At 38.2% G+C, this 24,170-nt stretch overlaps 1 protein-coding gene and 1 pseudogene across 1 annotated transcript in view; both read right to left on the bottom strand.

Moving 5' to 3' along the window:
- Positions 1-24,170, bottom strand: part of hipk2 (homeodomain interacting protein kinase 2) — a 461,145-nt gene that overhangs the window by 291,767 nt on the left and 145,208 nt on the right. The gene's annotated exons all lie outside the window — the stretch shown is intronic.
- LOC129409594 (5S ribosomal RNA) lies at positions 9,184-9,301 on the bottom strand (annotated as a pseudogene).

Here is a 24,170-nt window from a genome sequence, read left to right as displayed (position 1 = left end):
CCATACACAGATACACACATATATACACACACAGATATACCTATACATACATACATACATACATACATTATGCATAAACACATATATACATACATGCACTGATATTTTTTCGTTTGTGGTCGTACAAACTAATAATAATGATAAAGGAGACATAAAAGTTTATCATTTATGATCGTACAAAATAAACTGAGGACTATTAATAAAGGGTTTCTCATTAATCTTATCTATTTCCATGGAAACAAGCACAAAACGCCAAGAGTTACAAGTCAGATCTGAGGAGAAGGAACTGCGTGCACTGAGAATTAAGGTATTTTTGAGCAATATACAGATAGACCTCCAATAGAATAAATGTAAGATAGTACATTTAATGCCATACTGCGGAACATTACAGGCAAAGCAATAATAAAATGGGTTGGTAGGACAGTCCACTGATCCGAAGGTTGGAGGTTTGATTGACATAACAAAAAACATCAATGAGTGCGTATACATGCACATCAGTAACCCGGTTATTAGCCATATCCCGGTTATGTCAGTATTCGGGTTACTGCGTTTACATACGCACTGAGAAACCGGGACACTCATATCCGCGTATACATGATCAAATGGAGTATCCCGGTTTCTTGACATAATCTTACAAATGCGCAGGCGCAAAAATTAACTTAAATCAATTTCATAAACCAGGAAAAATACAAACCGTGAGCTTCTTTAGCATAAGAAGCTAAGGAGTTACGAGATCTCCCACAATCCACTGTGCAGATTCTTCATTAAAATCTTCTGCATAAATAAACTCAACGTTACAACATATAAACCATAAACACTATAGACACATCAGCCCGTTTGATCAGATAATTCAGCTGTGATCACATTTGTTTACGTTTTACAGAAACGAAACTTAAGACCGTTTGGCTAATTAGCATAAACTGTTAGCGGCGATAAAAACAACTCGCTCCTTGCGCCGCTGATGCGATCAGTTTCTTTTGGACTAAATGACACGACTCTGTGGATTATGTGTGTTATTTCTGTGACAGAAGAGGCACTAATGATGGTAAGTGTGTTCCGTGCATATAGAGTTATAGGAGATAGTTCATGTTTTAGCTTTTCAGCGTCACACACGAGTGCAGGTCGTACGAGTGCAGATTGTACGTGTGCAGGTTTAGCGCAGCTCTTTAATTTTACAGTCATTTCACTTGTTTGGTCACTTTATTTATGTTGGTCAATTTATTTATGTGACTACTGTTGTGGTGAAAGGCTGGAAAGTGTCTTTTGGACGCATGCGCACTCAACTTTATGTTGCAGTAACCGGGGGGTACTGCGTATACATGCCACAAGTAACCCGGTTACTATCGGAATAAACCAGCTACAGTAACCCGGTTTCTAATAACCGGGATACTGCCATAACCGGGTTACTGAAACCGGGTTACTGCGTATACATGCACCATCAAGAAACCGGGATACTCAAAAAACCCGATCATAACCGGGTTATTGATGTGCATGTATACGCACTCATTGGTTGAGCTGACAGATCCACTGACCCACAGGTTGGCCGGTGTGATTCCAACTCCCACAGATGAAGACTGCTGTTGTGTCCTTGGGCAAGACAATTAACCTACCTCGCCCCCAGTGTCTGCGTAGACTGGTGTAGGAGTGTGTGTGTGCGTGTGTCCTTGTTGTAAAGTGCCTTGAAGGTGGAAAAGCGCTATGCAAAAATGTGACCATTTACTAAAAAATCTCGACGTAAAGAAGCGAGCGACAGAACCCACAAAGCTGCAGCGATTTCCTGGACACCTATCGTAATCCATATTCATTGCTTGTCTAACCCAAACTCTAACCTTAACTTATTTTAACTCATATATTTACTGATCTAACAATAGGGGTGTGCAAAAATATCAAAATATCAATATGGCAAATCGTTTAATGCGATGATACAACATTGATATCGTGGGCTGCTGTATCCATATATCGCCAAGAGTATTTTTCGGTACATTTTACTGAATTATTTTGTTACACTGCTACAGTTTTGTTGTTTGTTTAGTAGAAAGAAATTTGTTTATGCGACACATTTGACATTTTCACTGTTTTGATGATTAAAATGTTTGTGTTTCATAAGAACTTTGCTCAAGAAGTGGTTTAACAAAGACTTTCAGTATCACAGCCATGATTTAGAATTTATTTTTTATTGAACCGTATTGAATCGATTTGAAATATATTGTATAAAATTGAAAGTGCACTGTATCGAGATATGTATCGTATCGACAACTTCTAATGAAACCCAGCCCTATTTAATAATATCATGTTTTTATATCATGGGGGCCCTGGTTTTGTTATAAGAAACGAAGTCCTCTTGTCTAGTCAACACAATGTGCCAAATCCATTCTGATGATTTCAAACAGAAAACTAAATTTATTAAAAGGAATGTAAGAATGAGAAAGAGAAAGTGGTGGTGAGTTGGTGCTCTATTTTTATCAATGGACACAGGTTTCACAAAAGCAACACAAAGCGAAAATAGAACCACAAAAGCTGACACCGAAGAGCATCTCCTCTCCTTTCTCTCCGACGCAAACCTGTTTATTTCAGACCTGTCGCACAAAAGCCACGGCGGCATACAGCGAGGCTTATCTCTGCGCACATCCCCTTTAAAACGCCGCGCGCCCCCAAAAGAGCTCCCCGGCGCTACGCATGCCACTTTCAATTAGTTCCACAAAGACAGTCCTCGGCTCGCAAAGTGGAAGATGGGAGCTCATTACGGAATTCCTTCTCTACTCCGCTGGCTTTGAAATATGGATCGGGAAGGCTGCGTCTGACTGCATGGAGACTGTTTAGCGGGCAGTGCCATGCTGTGCCAGTCCAGAGGATAAACCCCCTTCCAGGTTTAACAGGCCCTACAGCTTAGCCGCCACAACTATTACTGCTTTCTATACATTTCTCATTTACTTTTTTCTCATAGATTGAATAAAGAAGTGGGCTAAGGGAGTGTGACATTCAGCTCCAGTCAAATGAAGCTCATCGAGGCTATGGTTATAGGTGATTTATGGACAAAATAGCAAAGTACCAGGATCAACCGGGTTAAAACGTTTTTTTTTTTTTTTTCTTTTAATTTTTACAAAAAAAAAAAACCACAAAACACTGGAAAAACAGTGTTATAGCGTTCGGCTCCAGTCAAATGAAGCTCATTGAGGCTGTATACGTTATAGGGGCAAATTCTGAGTTGATTGATTGATTATATTCATATTCTGCATATAGATTTTCTGACAAAATAGCAAAATAAAAGTTCCAGGATCATTCAGGCTAAAGTGAAAAAAAATCAAATGAAGCTCATCGAGGCAAGCAGTTATAGGGGCGAATTTGGAGTTCCATATTGGAAACTGGAATGCATTTATGGACAAAATCGCGAAAAATAAAAACACCAGGATCATGCAGGTTAATACAAATATATATATATATATATATATATATATATATATATATACACACACACACACACACACACACACATATATATCCTAGATTTTAAATTCTACATTCTACAACACTCAAACACATCACCCCTCTCTCAACACAAAGTCAAATGACTTTGACAGTCAAATGAAGCTCATCAAGGCTGACGGTTATAGGGGTGAATCTGGAGTTTCATATTAGAAATTGGAATTGATTTTGAGACAAAATAGTGAAATAAAAACACCAGGATCATGCAGGTTAACAGGAAAATCTTTTTATCCCAGTTTTGAAATTTTACATAACAAAAAAACAAACAGAAAACAAAACAAAACCCTCCCACATCCGACACCTCTCTTCACACAACACAAAATTACACAAAAAGAAAGAAAAAACACTGCAAAAACAAAAAAAATCTATTGTCACTCAAGTCCAATCTTTGCAAAATAATAAAAAAAGTGTCCATGTGTGTTTAATGTCTGTTTTAATATGAACAGACCAAAATGATGAGGCTCAGATCAGCAGTTAAAGAGAGAGGTGACGATTTTTTAAAAGTAAAGTCAATTGGAGCCAGAGTCAATGGAGCCGTAAGCTTCCCATATATTTCTCTGATTCACTTTTTCTCCTTTAAACACTCTCCTCTGCGTTCTGCGTATGAGAAAATTCCGGTTGTATTAATCTGAGGTGAAGTGAGAGAGGAAATGTCATAGCTCAGACTATTAAACCGAGAGGTGCTGATAAGGCGATGCAAATCCATTCAGGTAGCACAAAGAAACTATTTTAAAATACGGGTGTAAAACATTTGCATCTTTGCTATTAATCTAAAGGTACGCTCTGTAGCTTTTTCAGGTTAAGAGTCTCCATGGAGATGTTACTGCTTTGGCTGGAATGTTAAACAGTGTGACTTTAAGGTGTTTAATAATTCAAAAGTGTGCATTCTTCCACAGATCTGACCTGTGACTTGGCAATAAAATACTCGTCTCCGTGAAGATAAATAATGTTGTGACCTCCTCAAAACATAACCAGAGCTGAAAATGTTCTGTTCCACCTTGTGATGTCATGTAGTGGTATTTTTCAAGTTAAAGACGGGAAATTCCAGGGCCCATCCAAATGATTCTAGTGAAGGTGTATGTAGTTTAAAAACACAGTGGAGCGCTTCCTGTATTGTCACATGAAAGAGGTGGGACCAAGTCGTTGTTTTGCAAGTCTCAAGTCTTTGACCTCAAGTCCGAGTCAAATACAGACAAGTCCAAGTCGAGTCACTGGCCCATAAGTCCAAGTCAAGTCCAAGTCGTCTGCTTTGAGCTTCAAGTCATTTCAAGTCTTTAAACCAAAAAAGTACCAAATATAGCTTAGATTTTTGCAATTTATATGAATTTTAAACTAAATTGTACTTAAAAATCATGGTTTATTTATATATGAGTATTTATATAAGAGTTGTAGAAATGCTAATTTTTCCTTTTTAAATGTCTTGACAAGATCTTAGTGTGAATAATTACAGTCAGAGGAGAAAGAATTCAGATTTAAAAGTGCTAAATAACAGTTTTATTTGTCATGTAGTCTGCACTGAAATGGAAGGATCATGTTCTTTGTAGCTCCCTGTTTTACTATGTATTACTGTAGTACATTTGAGTATCATAGTACTTCAATTATATCCAAAGTAAGAAAAGGAGAGGGACATGTTCCAATTTGTTCCTGTAAAATTAATCCCCGCATTTATCAACTGTCAAAAGAAAAGTATTTTCTAAAAACATATATGTTTTGTCCCAAGTCGCTGACCTTCAAGTCCAAGTCGAGACCCAAATCTTAGTCCATTTTATCAAGTCAAATCTCAAGTCCTAAAAATAGTGACTCAATTCTGACTCAAGTCACGACTTGCAAGTCCCCACCTCTGCCACATGACATCACAAGGTGGAACAAAGTGTTTTCTGTTTGAGAGAAGAACTGAATATGCAGGGTTTGTGTGTTAAAATGAAACAAAACACAACTCCAGGTCCAGGTGTGTGATGAAGAAACAACATTAAAACATGGATCTTTTTTGGTTTGGAGGACTGCCATCCTGCTTGTTTCCATGGATACGTCATTGCTCTGCCTGGAATATTCCACAGTATGACATTAAACATCTCTACTTTACATTTATTCAATTACAGGTGCTTTTATAGCTCAAAAACACCAAGAAAAACACACATTCTGACTGTGATTGGTGTTACTTCTCCACAGATCTGACCTGTAACTTGGTCCGGTTTGGTCTCCATGAAGACAAAAAGTTTAAGTTTAATGCCATACTGTGAAACATTCCAGTCAAAGCATTAACATATCCATGGAGAAAAGCATTAAACGTAGCTTTCACCAAAAAACGTACACCTTTTTTGTGCGACCAGAACGTGGAATTTCTCAGTTTTTTTCCCCCCCTCGTCGTACTGAGAACAGCGTGTGCGTCTGACCGTTTACTTTTTGACTGATAATCTCATTAAGACGAGCCGGGCGTCTGCTGCTGAGGCACAAAGGGAGGCCGTGTGGAGCCGGTTCAGGGAGGTACACGCACATCACCGTACACTCTAAAACGGTTTAATACTGAGAGCCGGGCAATGGAAAAAATCAACATGAAGGGCTTTTAATATTCATTTCAGTCATATAAACAAGACAGGCTTTTAATAAGTGCCATTTACTTTGAACTTCTTTCCAAACCGCATGTTTTTATTGAACAGGGAATTGGCTCTAGTCCCTTTAATTAAATAACTGCTGATTTGAAACTATTTGAACTTTGATTAAAGAGCTCGGATTACACTATTTTCTGATCTACTGTGTGTTATAATGTTGTTTCCTCTTCACAAACACACACCTGGAGTTGTGTTTTGTTTCAGTCACACACGTTTAACACACAAACTCTGCGTTTTTACTAAGGCTGGTATCATTAAGAAGTTGCCGATACGATACATATCTCGATACAGTCAGCTTTCGATTCGATATATTTCAAACTGATTTGATACGGTTCCAATAAAAAATCGTGGCTGTGACCAGAAGTGGGGATTTGCAAGTCGTGACTTGGACACGAATCAGATTTGAGTCACTATTTTTAGGACTTGAGACATGACGTGATAAAATGCCTCACAGCAAGAAGGTTCTGGGTTCGAAGATTCTCGTCAAAACATTTAAAAAGGAAAAGAATTGCATTTCTACAACTTTTATATATAAATACTCATATAAATATACCATGACTTTTTGAGTACAATTTAGTTTAAAAGTCATATAAATTACAAAAATCAAAGCTATATTTAGTACTTTGGTTTAACGACTTGAAATGACTTGACTTAGACTGATGGACCAGTGCCTCGAGACTCGACTTGGACTTAACTGTCTTTGACTTGGTCCCACCTCGGTCTGTGACACTAAAAGTCTTTGTTAAACCACTTTTTGTGCAAAGTGAATATGAAACACACACATTTTAATCATCAAAACAGTGGAAAAGTCAAATGTTTCGCATAAACGAGTTTCCTTCCTCTAAAGAAACAACAAAACTGTAGCTCTGTAACAAAATTATTTTGCAAAATATACCAAAAAACACTTGATACAGCAGCCCACGATATTAATACTGTATCATCACATTAAACGATTCGATGTGGTCTGAAACACAGTTCACCTTTAAGTTCAGTAATGATCATGTATTCTTTCGTAGCAGACTCTACCAATAGTCTCTATCAATGTGGTTAGGCTACCTGCCTCAGTACCAGAAGGTTGCCGGTTCAATTCCAACAGACTTTTTCTTTGGAGTTGGACTTACCTTCCTATGTCTGGCTAATACTATATTAGAACTGATATACTACTACTATTACTATTACTACTAATTACACAGGTCAAAGGTCAAGCTCTTCTAGATATTTCGATATTTTTGCACAACCCTAATGTTTAAGTTAAGTTCTTCTCTCAAACAGAAAACACTATGTTCCACCTTGTGATGTCATGTGGCAAAATAGGAAGTGCTCAACTGTTTTTGTAAACTCCATACGCCTTCACTAGAATCATTTGGATAATTTCAGACCTGGAGTTGCCGATCTCTACTGAACTAAAGGTAAAAGGAGATTGAACACTACCGCTTTGTGACATCATAAGGTGGAATACAGCATTTTGAGCTTGTTCGAATGAAACAAAACACAACTCCAGGTCTGTTTTTGATGACATAACAACATTATAACATGACTCAAAGCTCACAAGAGTCAATTTTGCATAATATATGACCTTAAAACAAACCCGGCAATTGTCCCGACTTCACGTTTCACTTAAAATACGTTGAGACTAAAAGAGCAGAGGTTTACAGTGTGATGCTGCCTCAAACAGGGCTGCTATATTTACACCCTCACCTGATGCTTTCATTAGCTCAGCCTCAGAGGAGCAGCAGCAGATCGCCCAAACCAACAGTGAGTTAATTACAGAATATTGGCAAAAACAGAGGAGCGACCATCAGGGAACACAGAGGAGAAAGAACAAGTCATTTCAGAAGAGAGAGAGGAAAAAAACCTCTTTGGGATACACGATTTGTTACTTCTTATGGACCTGTCGTTGTTTACAGGGCGATCAGATAGAGTTATATTATGTTTTTTTATTTTTTTTATTGCTATTCATACTTTGTTATCAACATTCTCTGGTGTGTGACGCTAACTGTGGGCACTGCTCTGTCTGCGGCTTTGTTAGACTTTAATCTGAGCTTTGTTTTAAGACAATCTGACCAGAAAGAAGTTGTTTTTTTTTCCATTAGTGACGCTCACCTTTTTGTCAAAACTCAAACTCCTAAACACGACCGTGAACGCTCAAACTGATCACAGGCTCTGGAAAATGTACTGTTACGGTGTGCACTGTGTCACCACGGGAACTGCTGGACATTCCGCCACTAGAGATGCACGTAGAACACCCCCCGGGCCACTGATGGAGATTTGGTAAAACGAGGCGAGGAACGTTACAGGAGCAGACGAGCGCGCTATCCTCGCCTCTTAAAACTGTTTGGACTGCGCTCGCTAATGTGTGCGTTGTGTCGCCACGGAAACTGCTGAACATTCCGCCAACAGACATACACGTAGAACACCCCCAGTGCGATGTTAAGGCGACGTATTGCTGGAGATTTGGTAAAAGGACGTATAAAGGGATGAGGGGGAAAAAAAAACTGTTATAGAAGTAGAAAAGTGTAGAGACCTGCTTCTTCAAACACTTTTGGCCGTGTTTCTCTAATGTGAGCATTTTGTGACACCACAGTAACTGCTGAACATTCTGCCAGTAGAGATACATATAGAACACCCCCAGCGCGATGTGACTGCAGAGTATCATTTGGTTAAAGGACGTATGAAGGGATAAGAAAAAACTAAACAAAACAGAATATAGGAATAGACAAGTGTAGGGCCCTGCATCTTAAAACTGTTGTGACTACGTTTCATTTTAATGTGCACATTGTGTCTCCATGGTAACTGCTGAACATTCTGCCAATAGATGCTTGTAGTAAGTAAATAAGTAAGTAAGAATGTTTATGTATATAAATATATATCACTTCACACAGAAATATGTCGCTAAAGACGCTTTACATAACATTATTCAGTCCCTCCAGACCCGGTGGTGGTAAACTGACAGAAGCGCGGCTGCCATGCAAATAAGCGCCATCGATCTGCCTAACCACCACCATCACTCACGCACACTCCACTTTTATACTAAGAAATGTGGGTGAAGTGTTTTGCCTAAGGACACAACAACAGTTTTGCGACTGGCGCCCCCCTGTGGCACCTGATTTTCCCAGCGGTCTCCCATCCAAGTACTAACCAGGCCCGGCCTTGTTTAGCTTCTGGGATCTGTTGGGATCAGGCTTTGACAAGCCGGTATGGCAACTATGTAGCACACCCCCAGCGTGATGCCCTCCAAAGTCTCTACGTATACAAGGCCACTGATGAAGATTTGGTAAAAGGAGGAATGAAGGGATGACAGGAATGTTATAGGAGTAGAGGAATGTAGCACCCCTGTATCTAAAAAATGTTTTGACCTCATTCGCTAATGTATGCATTGTGTCGCCAAGGTAACTGCTGAACATTCCGCCAATAGAGATACACGTAGAGCACCCCCAGGCCACCGACGGAGATTTGGTCAAACTAGGCGATAAAGACGTCTGAAGGAATGAGAGGAAAAACAGCTATAGAAGTAGAAAAGTGTAAAGCCCTGCATCTTAAAACTGTTCGCAAATGTGTGCACTGTGTCGCCATGGTAGCTGCTGAACATTCCGCCAATAGACATACACGTAGAACACCACCAACGGCGATGTGCCTGCAGAGTATCTATACAAGGCCACCGATCTAGATTTGGTAAAAGGACATATGAAAGGCTCTGCATCTTAAAACTGTTTTAGCTGTGTTTCGCAAATGTGTGCATTGTGTCACCGCGGTAACTGCTGAACATTCCGCCAATAGACATATACGAAGAACACCCCCAGGCTACCGATGGAAATTTGGTCAAAATAGACAATAAGAAGGTATGAAGGGATGAGAGGAAAAAACGGTTATGGAAGTAGAAATGTGTAGAGACCTGCAACTTAAAACTGTTTTGACTGTGTTTTGCAAATGTGTGCATTGTGTCGCCACGGTAACTGCTGAACATTCCACCAGTAGAGCTCCACGTAGAACACCCCCAGGCCACCGACGGAAATTTGGTCAAACTTGGCGACAAGGAGGTATGAAGGGATGAGAAAAAAAATCGGTTATAGAAGTAAGAAAGTGTAGAGTCCTGCATCTTAAAACTGTTTTGACTGTGTTCGCTAATGTGTCACCATGGTAACTGCTGAACATTCTGCCAGTAGAGATCCACGTAGAGCACCCCCAGATCAGCGATGGAGATTTGGTTAAACTAGGCGACGAGGAGGTATGAAGGAATGAGAGGAAAAAATGGTTACAGAAGTAGAAAAGTGTAGAGACCTGGAACTTAAAACTGTTTCGACTGCGTTTGCAAACGTGTGCATTGTGTCGCCACGGTAACTGCTGAACATTCCGCCAGTAGAGCTGCACGTAGAACACACCCCAGGCCACCGATGGAAATTTGGTCACACTAGGAGATGAGGAGGTATGAAGGGAGGAGAAAAGAAATCGGTTATAGAAGTAGAAAAGTGTAGAGACCTGCAACTTAAAACTGTTCTGACTCTGTTCGCTATTGTGTCACCACGGTAACTGCTGAACATTCTGCCAATAGAGGTACACGTAGAACACCCCCAGGCCATTGATGGAGATTTGGTAAAACTAGGAGATAAGGAGGTATGAAGGGATAAGAGGAAAAAAACAGTTATAGAAGTAGAAAAGTGTAGAGACCTGCATCCCAGAACTATTTTGACTGCATTCGCTGTCTGTCACCATGGTAACTGCTGAACATTCCACCAGTAGAGCTCCACGTAGAACACCCCAAGACCACCAATGGAAATTTGGTCAAATAAGACAATAAGGAGGTATGAAAGGATGAGAAAGTGCAGAAGTAGAAAAGTGTAGAGACCTGTTTTGACTGCGTTCGCAAATGTGTGCATTGTGTCACCATGGTAACTGCTGAACATTCCTTTAATAGAGCTACATGTAGGACACCCGAAGTGCGATGTCACTGCAGAGTATCAATACAAGGCCACCGATGGAGATTTGTTAAAAAGGACGTATGAAGGGCCCTGCATCTTTTCCTTCGTTTAATCTATGCAAATCTCAACAATCTCAGGAAATACCTCAGCCCTGGTTGCGGCTAATTGCCACGGTAATAACAAAAGAAGGGCCTTCCTCTGAGCGGCGCACTGCAAATTAAACGCTACTTTAGGAGTTTTCTAGGAGACCGGGGGATGTTCTAATTACCCAGAATGCACCACGTCAGCACTTTTCACGCCGCACGCACCACCTCGCGGAAAACAAACGCAGCTCATTTTGATTTGGAGAGAGGAATTCCTGTCGGGGACGAGGGAGGATCTGTGATGGAGGAGGAGAGATGAGGAGATGAGGAGAGGATGGAGGAGAGAAGAGGGAGAGAAGGAGAGGGAGGAGGAGAGAAAGAAGAGGTGAGTGATTGCGCGTTTCACCAGGGCGCTTCGTGCATTCAAGGCATCAAAATGTACGCCCCTCATTAGCATACTGACCCCGCCTCTTTCCTCTTCCTGCCTTATTACCATACATGGGCGCAAACAACACAAAAGCACAAATGCACAACCCATAAGGTTTTAGGAGTGTCCAAAAATGTTAAATAAATAAATAACAAAGTTTTTGTTTTGTGTTCATGATGAGTGTGGAGAGAGGGGTGTTTTTGTTGTCCACTTTTGTTTTTGTTATGGATAATTTCAAATTCTCAAAACTAAAACTAAACAAAAACAAAATAACACTAAAACTGGTGATGAAAATAGATTCTCATCACTGAAATAAGACAGAATCTGATCTTTTCTGAATTGTTTGATCTATCCATGTTTCAGAATGATGAAAGGTTGCCAGCGAAATTAATAAATCAAAACAAAATATTTTCTCTTTTGAAATGATACTTTGCAGCTAATGTCATGCACATTGTCTGCGGGTGTGAAGCACTTCTCTGTCTGATGCTCTGAACTCAGGGTAGATTTAAGCCCCGTCCACACTAGTCCGTATTTGAGTCGTTTTCGTTGTGGATGCAGTGTTCGTCCACACTAATCCGATGAAAAACGGCTCCAGAGACGGAACGATCTGGTGCCTCCAGCTCCCACGAATTCATCTGAGTACGGATCTGATCCAGCACTGTGTGGACGCCTGCAAATGCTGATACGCTGATGTAGGTCTATGCACCGCAAAGTAATTCACTGCCAAAACGCTAAGGGGCGAGAATATACGTTCATATAAATCAGGCATGTCCAAACTATGGCCCTCAAACTTCCAGGTGAATTGGCCCAAATGACCTTGTATCAATTAAAAATTAACTTTTTACTGCAATTTTTTTTTTTTTTTTTTTTAAATCTACCTTGATAAAGCTAATATTTAATATTTAGTGTGTGGTTTTAAGGATCTTAGCATGAATAAAGACTGATCGCTCATTTTAATGTGTTAAACATGCACATATTTTAATTCTTTACTGTACTGAGCACCAGTCTACGGCCCTCGATCGGCCCTCTGCTTCATCTGTGTTTAGATATGTGGCCCTTGGTGGAAAAAGTTTGGACACCTCTGATATAAACGGTCTGTGTGTACGACCTGCAGACGTATAATCTCTGAAAAGTTTAACATGAATCATCTGCAATGCGATAGAAACACAGAACAGACTCACCATCAGCAGAACACCCCTCTGTCACAGAAAGAACACTCATATTCCACTGAGTCGTGTCGTTTAATCTGACAGAAGCTGAACCGCATCAGCGCACAATAGCGAGCTGTTTTTTGAGCGCTCAGTTTATGCAAATGAGCCATGTGGTTTTAAGTTTTGTTTCTGTAAAAAGTAAACAAATATGCTCAAAGCTGTGTGGTTAGAGAAGGTTTGCGGACACAGAAACGAAGTGTCTGGACGCTGGTACGGTGATACAGTGATTCGTTTCAGTGTAAACGCAGTCTGAAATGCACTTCTCTGTCTGACGCTCTGCTGCTCAGGGTAAATTTAACCCAAGTTTATTTTCTAACCAGAAGAAACTGATTTAACTGGAACTACAACGAGTAAAATGACTTGCAGTTAAACAAGCCTCTTACGCACAAAATTACAGTTTAATAAATAAATACAATTCAATACACCGTTAGCTCATGAAGGGTTAAATCCGTTCTATAAATGTGGGTCGGTGCAGTGGAGCAAACCGTCGCACAAACAAGGCCCGAGGACGAGACACGTATCCAGGGGAAACTTTTAAAGATGTCCTTGCAGAAGAAAACCGTACACCCCCCTCAACTCCCTCCACTCTCTCTCTCTGTCAGCCCGTCGCCGTCCCCCAGCGCCGCGCTCCGACTCCGGGCCTTGAGCGCTCGGTCGAGTCCTGGATGGATGCCCTTCTTTGTGACGCCGCTCTGACACACTCACCCAGTCACTCTAACCTAAATGTGCAGTGAACGGGCCTCACCCTCCCTGCAGCTGACCTTTGAGTCGGTCTCTGCCTACGCGCACTATAAAGGCGCCATAAGGATTTGTTACGCGGAGTTTTCAAATATCACCGCATCTGGTTGATACTGGACAGAAAATATGGGACGGTGAAGGCTGCACTGCAAAAAGCTCAGCCAAAATTAAAGATATAAACACTTAAATCTATCAGAAAATGACTTAAAAGTAGTGAAATTATCTGTCCATGCAGCAAGATATCTTAAAATAAACCTCTAGACTAGAATTAACCAGTCTCAGAACTAGTTTTAAGAAGTTTTAGAATAAAATAAAAGTAGGAAAAGTAAAAAGTAAACTGCAAAATCAATGAAAAACAAAAAATGGTAAAAAAGCTTGGCCAAAATGTAAGATATAAACGCATATATCGAACAGAAAATGACTTAAAATTTGTGAAATTATCTTAAAATAAACAACATCTAGACTAGAATTAACCAGTCTCAGAACTAGTTTTAAGAAGTTTTAGAATAAAGCAATAGTAGTAAAAGTAAAATTGTACACAGCGGAATCACTGAAAAACACAAAATGGTAAAAAAGCTTGGCCAAAATGTAAGATATAAACACTTAAATCTATCAGAAAATGACTTAAAAGTAGTGAAATTATTTGTCCATGCAGCAAGATATCTTAAAATAAACCTCTAAACTAGAATTATCCAGTCTAAGAACTATTTTTAAGAAGTTTCAGAATAAAGAAAAAGTAGTAAAAGTAAAAAAGTAAACCGCAAAATCAATAAAAACACAAAATGGTAAAAAATCTTGGCCAACATGTAAGATATAATGACTTAAATTCATCAGAAAATGGCTTAAAAGTAGTGAAATTATCTGTCCATGCAACGAGATAATTTTACTTGACAAGTTCTCTTAAAATAAACAACCTCTAGACTAAAATGAAGCATCTCAGAACTAGTTTTAAGACGTTTTAGAATCTTGGCAAGATCAGAGAAATTTGCAGCGCTGTTACTGCGAAATACAACCACCTAAAAAAGCAGGTTCTCTTAAAATAAACTACCTCTAGACTAGAATTAAGCCATCTCAGAGCAAGTAAGTAGATAATAAATCTGAAAACAAGATGAATAACCTGATAAAAGCTTTAGAATTTTGGCCAGATCTGAGAAATTTGCTGTGTGAAAAAGGATTGAACCTATTATTAAAGAAAACCTATTGTGCTTGTGTCTGCTCTAATCTCTCTAATCTCTGACACTCGTGGATCATTCTTTTATAATTTGGACATTATAAATCACAATATTCATCTAAAACGACTTAATAAAAGAAACAAGTCCACAATAGAAAACCGAGGTGCCCAAACATCGTCACAACAAAGCGCCGTTTTACACGTCGATTTTAAAAAAGAGTAAATTATAATTGTAAATGAGTACGTGACGCTGCCAAATCCTAAGCACATCACCGATTAAGAAGATGAAGTGATTAAAGATTGCTCAAACATGCACGAAACAGTCCAAATACAACTTTGAGAAGGTAAACGAGAACAGAAACAATTATCACATGGTTAAAAGCTCTGAAAAGTCAATTTTACAATCAATGAAACGCAGCGTGGGCTACTATACACAAACTACTGAGAAGGCCTGAAAGAAGCATAAAAGTCAGGGCCAAATTATAATAATTATAATAATAAGAAGAATGCATCAGTTTCATAGTGCTTTTCTGCACGCTCAAAGTCACTTATATAATATATTATCCTTAAAAATCATAGAATCCTTGATATGCTACAAAAAATAACAACTGCCTTTATAATTAGTTTCCTTTTTTAGCACATCATACCACACAGAAGCTTAAAGATGTAAAAAACAAAACAAAAAAACAAACATGTTACATTATATATTTTATTAGGTGTGTAATGGTCAGTGTTGGGAAGGTGACTTTTAAAATGTATTCCCCTACAGATTACAGATTACATACACCAAAATGTAGTTTGTAACGTAAAATTACTTAAAGTGAGTAACGTAATCTGAATACTTTGGATTACTTGATTTGCTGTAGAGAAGCAAAGACTCGAAAATCTTCACATAAGATGTTTTGTCTGATAAAAGAAAATAAAAAGCCCAGACTTTCCTTAACCGTATTAAAAATATTTTTGAGAGAATAGTTTCGTCCTGTTAAATCCTGTTTTAGTCCTGGTTTAGTCCTGGTTTAGATCTAGTTTAGATCTGGTTTAGATCTAGTTTAGACCTGGTTTTAGACCTGGTTTAGGCCTGGTTTTGTCCTGGTTTTAATCCTGTTTTAGTCCTGGTTTAGATCTAGTTTAGATCTGGTTTAGATCTAGTTTAGACCTGGTTTAGATCTAGTTTAGACCTGGTTTTAGACTTGGTTTAGGCCTGGTTTTGTCCTGGTTTTAATCCTGGTTTAGTCCTGGTTTAGACCTGGTTTTAGTCCTGGTTTAGACCTGGGTTCAGTCCTGGTTCAATCCTGACTTAGTCCTGGTTTAGTGTCCAGCAATGAGTGGAATTACTAAAAAAAAAAAAAAAAAAAAGAGAAAAGAAAAGGGATATAGCCCAAAATGTGTCCATCCATTTATTTCAACAAAGTAACTGTAATCCAATTACCACTCACTGAAACAGTAACTGTAACTGAATACAATTACTCGTAATTTGTACTCTGATTACGTAACTCCGGTACATGGTACATGTAATCTGTTACTCCCCAACACTGGTCATGGTACATGTTCTCATGCCAAACTGTTTCAGTACAGGACGTTGGGTTTGGTGCAGGGTTGTGCACGAGTGAGTTCGTGTGATTTGTGTGTGTTTACATTTCGCCACTACATGTGCAGCTACACGGAAGGATCAGCTCTTTAATATTCAGGAGGGAACTCAGCCGTGATTGGGCTGTCGGTGTTTCCTGCAGCGCTTTATAGTTAGGGCGGTCACCTTCACAACAATTGCAGCCCACCTTGACCTACGTCCCTTCGAACTACGTGAATCCTCAAAAAACTACACTTATCACACGCAAAACTATCTGCACTTACTACAGACAATGTGGACAAGTTAGTTTATCTGGCCAAAAAATATGAAGATTGAGTAAAACTTTATCCTAGAACTGTTAGTGCTGCGATTTACTTTTTGAAGTTTTGCTTGCCGTTTATAAGAAATACATTTTTTTATAATATTTCATACATTTGTTGCTTATTTGAGAATATTTTACTTAGAATATTTTACATATTACCAAGCAGCATGTTGCATTTATTTTATTTTCCTGTTTGTATAATGTTAAAACAAACTGTTGGTTTAATAAACACACAAATAAACAACAAGAAAATGGTTTTGCATTTTGTTCCCAAACTGTACCGAAAATGAACCGAACCCTGACTTCAAAACCGAGGTACGTGATGTTTTTGTACCGTTACACCTCGATATTTCATCCATGCAGTTGACTACAAGTTTAAGCTTTTTATATATATTTGTTTGTATTCACGCTCCAGTAGCAGTTCCAAGACATTTTTCAGGTGTTTTTTTGTTTTGTTTTTTTTTAACACAAGGAGGATCTTTAACAATTACAAACTACACTTCCACTGCAGTGTACCTGTGCAAAGACCTACTCTATAAACTCCACGTCTAATTTTAGTGTTTGTAGTCACAGCAACTCACAGTGGAACAAACGTGTTACCATCACTTCACTGTTATCTGCCTGATAAACACAGCCTCGAAGTGCAGTTAAACATTCACTACAAGGACTGAACGTTTCTGGGGAACTCCAAAACCCTGTTGCTTGCTCTTCTCTGTGAATTTTTATTATTGTTTTGCCTGAAATATTCCACAGTATAGCATTAAACATATTTATCTCGCTGGAGAAAGGCAGACGGCACCACCAGGCCAAGTTACGAGTCAGATCTTTGGTTTCGGTGAATTTATTTGCAATAAACACAACTGTAACTGAATGAGTAAAAGCAACATAGACGTCTCTTATGTCTAAATATAGAGATTGTAGAACAGTGGGATATAGAGTTTATTTTGGATACATTAATGTTTTTCTATGCCTTATTTTATGATCAGTATATATTTTTTTTATTCAGTTTATGTTTTATACATCACAAAACTGCTCTAAGGTTCATATTTGTAGCCTATATTTATTTTCAATTTGAAAGTTTTGTGTAAATTATCAATAACAAAGTGTTTGTTTCTCTTTTTTTTTTTGAGAGAGAGAGAAATGCAGAATAAATGCATTGTGAATCTAAAAAAATAATCATCTGAATAATCGTGATTTCAGCATTGACCAAAATAATCAAACAGCACTATTCTGATGCAATAAATCATTCTGTGAATAGTTCTCTTATCTTTCTCTCCTGTTATCTATAGATATTCCACAGTATAGATTAAACCTTCTTGACAAATCAATAACATCTCCATGGAGACGAGCAAGCGGTGGACCCTGCACTGGAAATGTTACAGTGCATCTTTAAGTTATTCATATGCACTGGGCCTCACCTGTTCACACCTTAATCTCACTAAACAAAGATCTGTATTTACATAATTGATAATCATGGCTTTATAGGTCATCTGCTTCACACACACAAAAAAACACACACAAACACACACACACATGCACACAAAACACACACACACACACACACACACACACACATGCACAGATACACACACACACAGAGAGAGAGAGAGACACACAGAGACACAGTACTCGGAAAAAAACACACAAACAAACACACACATGGACAAATACACATGCACAGACAGACACATACACACATACCACACAAACACACACACAGAGACACACACACACAGACACACACACAGAGACACACACAAACACACACAGAGACACACACAGACAGAACACACTCAAAAACACACACACACACACGCACACTGAAAAAACTCACACAAACACACACACACACACACAGACACACCACTCAAAAAACACACACAAACACACACACACACACACACACACAGACACACACTCAAAAAAAACACACACACACAAACACACACACAGAGACACACCACTCAAAAAACACACACAAACACACACACACAGACACACATACACCACTCAAAAAACACACACAAACACACACACACACACAGACACACCACTCAAAAAAAAAAAAATACACACAAACAGACACACACAGATACAGATACACCACTCAAAAAACACACACAAACACACACACACAGACACACACACAAAAAACAACCCCCCCCCACAAACACACACACAGACACAGCACTAAAAAAAACTGCCACACAACAACACACACACACACTCAGATACACACACACACACACAGATACACATACACACACAAACACACACATACACACACACACACACACACACACACACAGTATTAAGAGACAATATAACACACGAGTCAGTGGCCATGCCCTGGAAACCCAATCAGGCAGAGCAGTGGCTGTTTGTCTGTCTCTGTACACACACAGATGTGCACACACACACACACACACACACACACAGATACACAGATGTGCACACACACACGAGCGCTAACAGGCACCAACCACAGCTCTGCCCAGTATTTAACAGGATTTACACTTAGACTTAGACAAACTGCACTGATCCACCAGAGACATGATTTAAACACAGACGCTCACACATCACAAAATAATATCATAACCAAATATAAATGGTCATAATACATAATTCTAAATAAGTAACAAAAACAGCAAGAGACCGTGTCAGATAAAGCAGAATTATATGAATGTAAATGTACAAGTCAAAATAAAACATAGAAATAAAATAATGCAAAAATATTTCAGCTGTACAAGACGTCGTAAGGAAAACAAAGTGCAAAGATTATGTAAAGATTGACAGCACATGAGGTTATCTGTTACATAGTGGTGGAATGTAATGAAGTAAAAGTAATAAAGTACTGTAATTAAGTAAAAAATGTCGGTATCTGTACTTTACTTACATTTTACAGTGTATACTTCTTTTACTTCACTACATTTGTGAGCAGGTTCTGTACTTTCTATTCCACTTCATTTTTAACAGGACTGGAAAGTAAAAGCACTTTTTGTTATTGTGTAATATCTGCTGAAAAGGCTGAGGGTTTATTTTTTAGCATATTTGTAGTTTGAGCAAAGAAAAATATACAAATATAAACAGATAGCAATCAAATAAAAAAATAAAAAAATAAAATAAAACACTGATTCAGTTGTTTCTATCGGACAAAATTCAGCACAAATCTGTATCAAAATCACTACATTTGAAGCTTTATATGACCAAAATCTATGCTCAAAAATACTTTTTCTTTTTACTCTTTAAGTACATTTAAGTACATTTTACTACTCTTTAAGTACATTTAAGTACATTTTTTATACGTTTACTTAAACAGATTTTTATGTGGTACTTGAAATACTTAGATAGATACTTTTACTTGAGTACTTTCATTTCTCTGGTATCTGCACTTTTACTTAAGTGAGACAATTGAGTACTTCATTCATATTTGGTTACAGTACAGTTGTAGGGAGTATTATCTGTTACATAAAGGCGAGTTGTTGTACAGTTGTGGGGAGTATTATCTGTTACATGTACAGTTGTAGGGAGTATTATCTGTTACATAAGGGCAAGATGTTGTACAGTTGTAGGGAGTATTATCTGTTACATAAGGGCAAGATGTTGTACAGTTGTAGGGAGTATTATCTGTTACATAAGGGTGAGTTGCTGTATAGTTGTAGGGAGTATTATCTGTTACATTGTACAGTTGTAGGGAGTATTATCTGTTACATAAAGGCGAGTTGTTGTACAGTTGTAGGGAGTATTATTTGTTACATAAGGGTGACTTGTTGCACAGTTGTAAGGCATATTATCTGTTATTTAAGAGTGAGTTTTTGTACAGTTGTAGGGAGTATTATAGCGTGAATGCGTCCTGTGTCCCTCACAGTTCGAGCGGAGCTGTAGGAGGCTGCATTTGTGAAAAGAACATGACGGGATCTTGTTAAATTCACTGTTTAAAGAAGCACAAGTGTTGAATTAGTCACAGATTCTAACCTCTCTCTGACTTCTACACAAACTTTCCACACATTTTCTTGTATAAATCTCCCCGCGCCGCGCAGCCAAGTCATAAAACACTCTCTTTCTAATTGGCATGTTGTAATTCCTGGTACTTCTGTCATAAAAAAAGTTCTTTCTTACCCCATTTGCAGCGTTTATGTAAGGGCCTTGTTAGTTTCTGACTTTGGAAATACTTTTTTTTCCCACTGAAAGTACTCTAAAAATACAGTTACAAGCCTAAAACGTACTCAAACTCGCACTTTCCGCCACCTGCTTGTCGCCATGGAGATGTCATCGCTTTGCCTGGAATGTTCCGCGGCATCGTTTATCCTTTACGAGTGTTTCCGTTGCTCAAAAATACAGTAACGCCCTGCTGTGAAATAGGACGACTCTCCGCAGATCTGAACTGTAACGTAGCATGGCGCTGTAACCTGCTTGTTTCCCTCGTGATGGATTTAATAGGTTTAATCTACACTGTGGAACATTCTAGACAAAGCAATAACGTTTCCATGGAGACATCAGGTGGCGGACCCTCCACTAGAAATGTTACGCAGTGCACCTTTAAGTAAAAGTACACATGAAAAATACTACACAACGTTCTATACTTTTTCACTTTTTAACGCAGTTTTAGAAGCAAATCGTTATCAAATATTAATATAGTTAAATTAATTTTAACCCAATGTACTAGTCTATATTCTATAATTATTTGTTTACATTAGGGGTGTGCAAAAATATCTAAATGTTGACATATCGTATCGTTTAATGTGATGATACAGTATCGATATCATGGGCTGCTGTATCGATATATCACCAAGAGTATTTTTTGGTATATTTTTCAAGTATTTTGTTACAGTGCTACAGTTTTGTTGTTTGTTCAGAGGAAGGAAACTCGTTTATGTAACACATTTGACATTTTCACAGTTTTGATGATTAAAATGTTTGTGTTACAGAAACACACATTTCTCAAAAATTTGTGGGAAGAAGAAGAACTTTTATTAACCCACCCATATTCATGACATAGTTTCAAGAAATATGCGGCTGCTTTTGTACACTCATCACAGAACTTTACAAATATTTTATGTCACTCACCCTTATACCATAGAAGCAAATATTCTTTACAATTTCTTTTGAAGCTGTGAATATTTGGGCACGGCGCCAGGTTTTCAAATATTCACTTTGCACAAGAAGCGGTTTAACAAAGACTTTTAGTATCACAGCCATGATTTAGCCTTTATTTTTTACTGAACCGTCTTGAATGGATTTGAAATATATATCATATCGAATCAAAAATGCACTTTATTGATATATGTATCGTATCGTGGCCTATGTATTGAGATATGCATTGTATCGCCAACTTCTTAATGATACTCCAAAGCTCAAAATAAAAGAAGTAGTGGTAGTTTCCAAGTTAACAGCTCCTTTTATCTTTTGTTTAGTGGAGATTTGCAATTCCAGGGCGAACAGAGCTGGGTATCGTTGAGAAGCTTTCGATACGATACATACCGTACCTCAATACATAGGTCATGAAACGATACGCTTTTCGATACGGTGAATTTTCGATTCAGTACGATTCGATATATGATATATTTCACGTCGATTCGATGCGGTTCAGTGAAAAAAAGGCTAATTCATGGCGCTTTGTGCTGCATTTTGTGTATGAAAAGCGCTCTGTACATAAAGTTTGATTGATTGACTGATGGCTGTGATACTAAAAGTCCACTACGTCTACGAAGTTTATGCAGTTATTTATGTTAGTTAATCTGAATATGAAGATTAGTTATGTTAGTTAGTATGAATAACACCAATTTTACTCATCAAAACAGTGAAAATGTCAACACTTTTGTAGCTTTAACACAAAATAATTTAGTAAAATATACCAAAAATAACTCTTGGTGATATATCAATACAGCAGCCCACGATATCGATACTGTATCATCACATTAAACGATACGATATATCAATATTTCAGTATTTTTGCACATTCCTAGGACTGAAGTTATCCAAATGATTCTAGTGAAAATGTATGGAGTTTAAAAATACAACTGAGCACTGAGAGAAAAGGTGTGAGAGAAAAACTCAGCCTAAATTTGCAGGATTTAAGCGTTAAACATGTGTGAACGAAACAAAAAACAACTCCAGATGTGTTTGCGATGAAGAAATTATAACACAGATCAGAAAATCGTGGAATATGAACCTTTAAAAATCTACAATTACCCCAAAAAAGTCTTCTCTGTTACAGCACCGTGGGTATTTGAGTTACTTTCCGAAAAACAGATTCAATAAACACGTATGTCCCAGAGGAAGTAACTTAAAGACAAAATGGGGCGCCGTGCATTGTTGTCGATGGCAGCGAGCCGAAGCGGTGACATCAGTTAATTACATAAATTATAGGAAGGATTATGGACGCGAGGGCAGGCGGAGGGGGCGAGGGGAGGGGAGGAGGAGGGAGGAAGGGGGGGAATTACATCAGCGCCGGGGGTGTTATGTAAAAGTCTTTCTATAAGATCTGAGGCGTGTAGCGTTGAGACGTGAAGTGTAGCTGTAACGTTCTCCGATTTGACGTTTTCGTAGCTTTATAAGAGCCGAGTATTTACCGAGACGACTATCAGCAGGACTTCTGAGGTTAGTTCGTGTCAGTGCTCGAAATTCCAAGCAAATTTCTGCACCTGAAGTATCTAAAGCATGTGGTACAGAGTGAAGTATCCATGCACCGTATCGACCATAGTGTCCTTGGTGAGGTTTTATGTAGGATTTTTATCTAACTTTTCAAGAAGCTAAATGCATTTCTAAGATTTTTTACATTTAGTGTGCAATAAAACTTCACAGATAATCAAATATTGCCTTTATATATCCCTAACCTTTATCATAATGAGGTAAATGGCTTCATAATTAATGATACAAGAGTGAAAAAATACACTTTTGAGTATAAGATTTAACAAAATACAACACTAAACACTTTTAATCACTATATTTAACTAATATTTTCACCATCACCATTATCTTTTACTTTTTATTACAAATCTTAAACCATAATTTTAAAGGTATTTTTCTTTTTCTTCCACCCTTTCTCCTTTTAAATCAATTATATTCTTATTTTAAATATAAATGATGGTCTTTGTTTTAAGGATTACCTATATTTTTTCATGATTAACTATATTTTATGTCCATACTTTCCATTGTTTTGTGAAAAGTTATGATGCTTTAGTAAACTCTTGTCACCTTTACCATCTCCATCTTATCATAATTAAATAGATTCTAGGGCTAAAGCATTTTTCAATACAATATAGAAAGAGATCGACCAGGTTTTATCATGAGCGATACCAAATATCCAGAGAAACCAATTGCCGAAAAGCTCTGCCGATATTTTTAAGCCGATATGTAGATCAGATTTTGATGAGTTTACCCATATAAATTACCGTATATTTTGGACTACAAGTCGCAGTTTCTTTTCATGGTTTGGGTGTTTCCTGTGACTTATGCTCCCGTGCGACTTATCTATTAAAATGTTCACACTGACATCTGTGAGAGGCTCTAGTCTTGTGTGTCAGTATCTTCTGCTCCTTTTAGTCTGGTACCACTGTCACTTCGCTCTACTGCGCATGTCTCCTGCAGAAAGAGTCTCTGTCCTGCTGCAAGTCGTGAAATGGTTTGGTGGGTGAACGGAA

This window comes from Boleophthalmus pectinirostris, unplaced genomic scaffold (genome assembly GCF_026225935.1).
Source record: "Boleophthalmus pectinirostris isolate CB_2022bp ecotype Guang Dong unplaced genomic scaffold, ASM2622593v1 HiC_scaffold_2, whole genome shotgun sequence".
Taxonomy (NCBI): Eukaryota; Metazoa; Chordata; class Actinopteri; order Gobiiformes; family Gobiidae; genus Boleophthalmus; species Boleophthalmus pectinirostris.
This window is presented reverse-complemented; position numbering and strand designations above follow the sequence as displayed.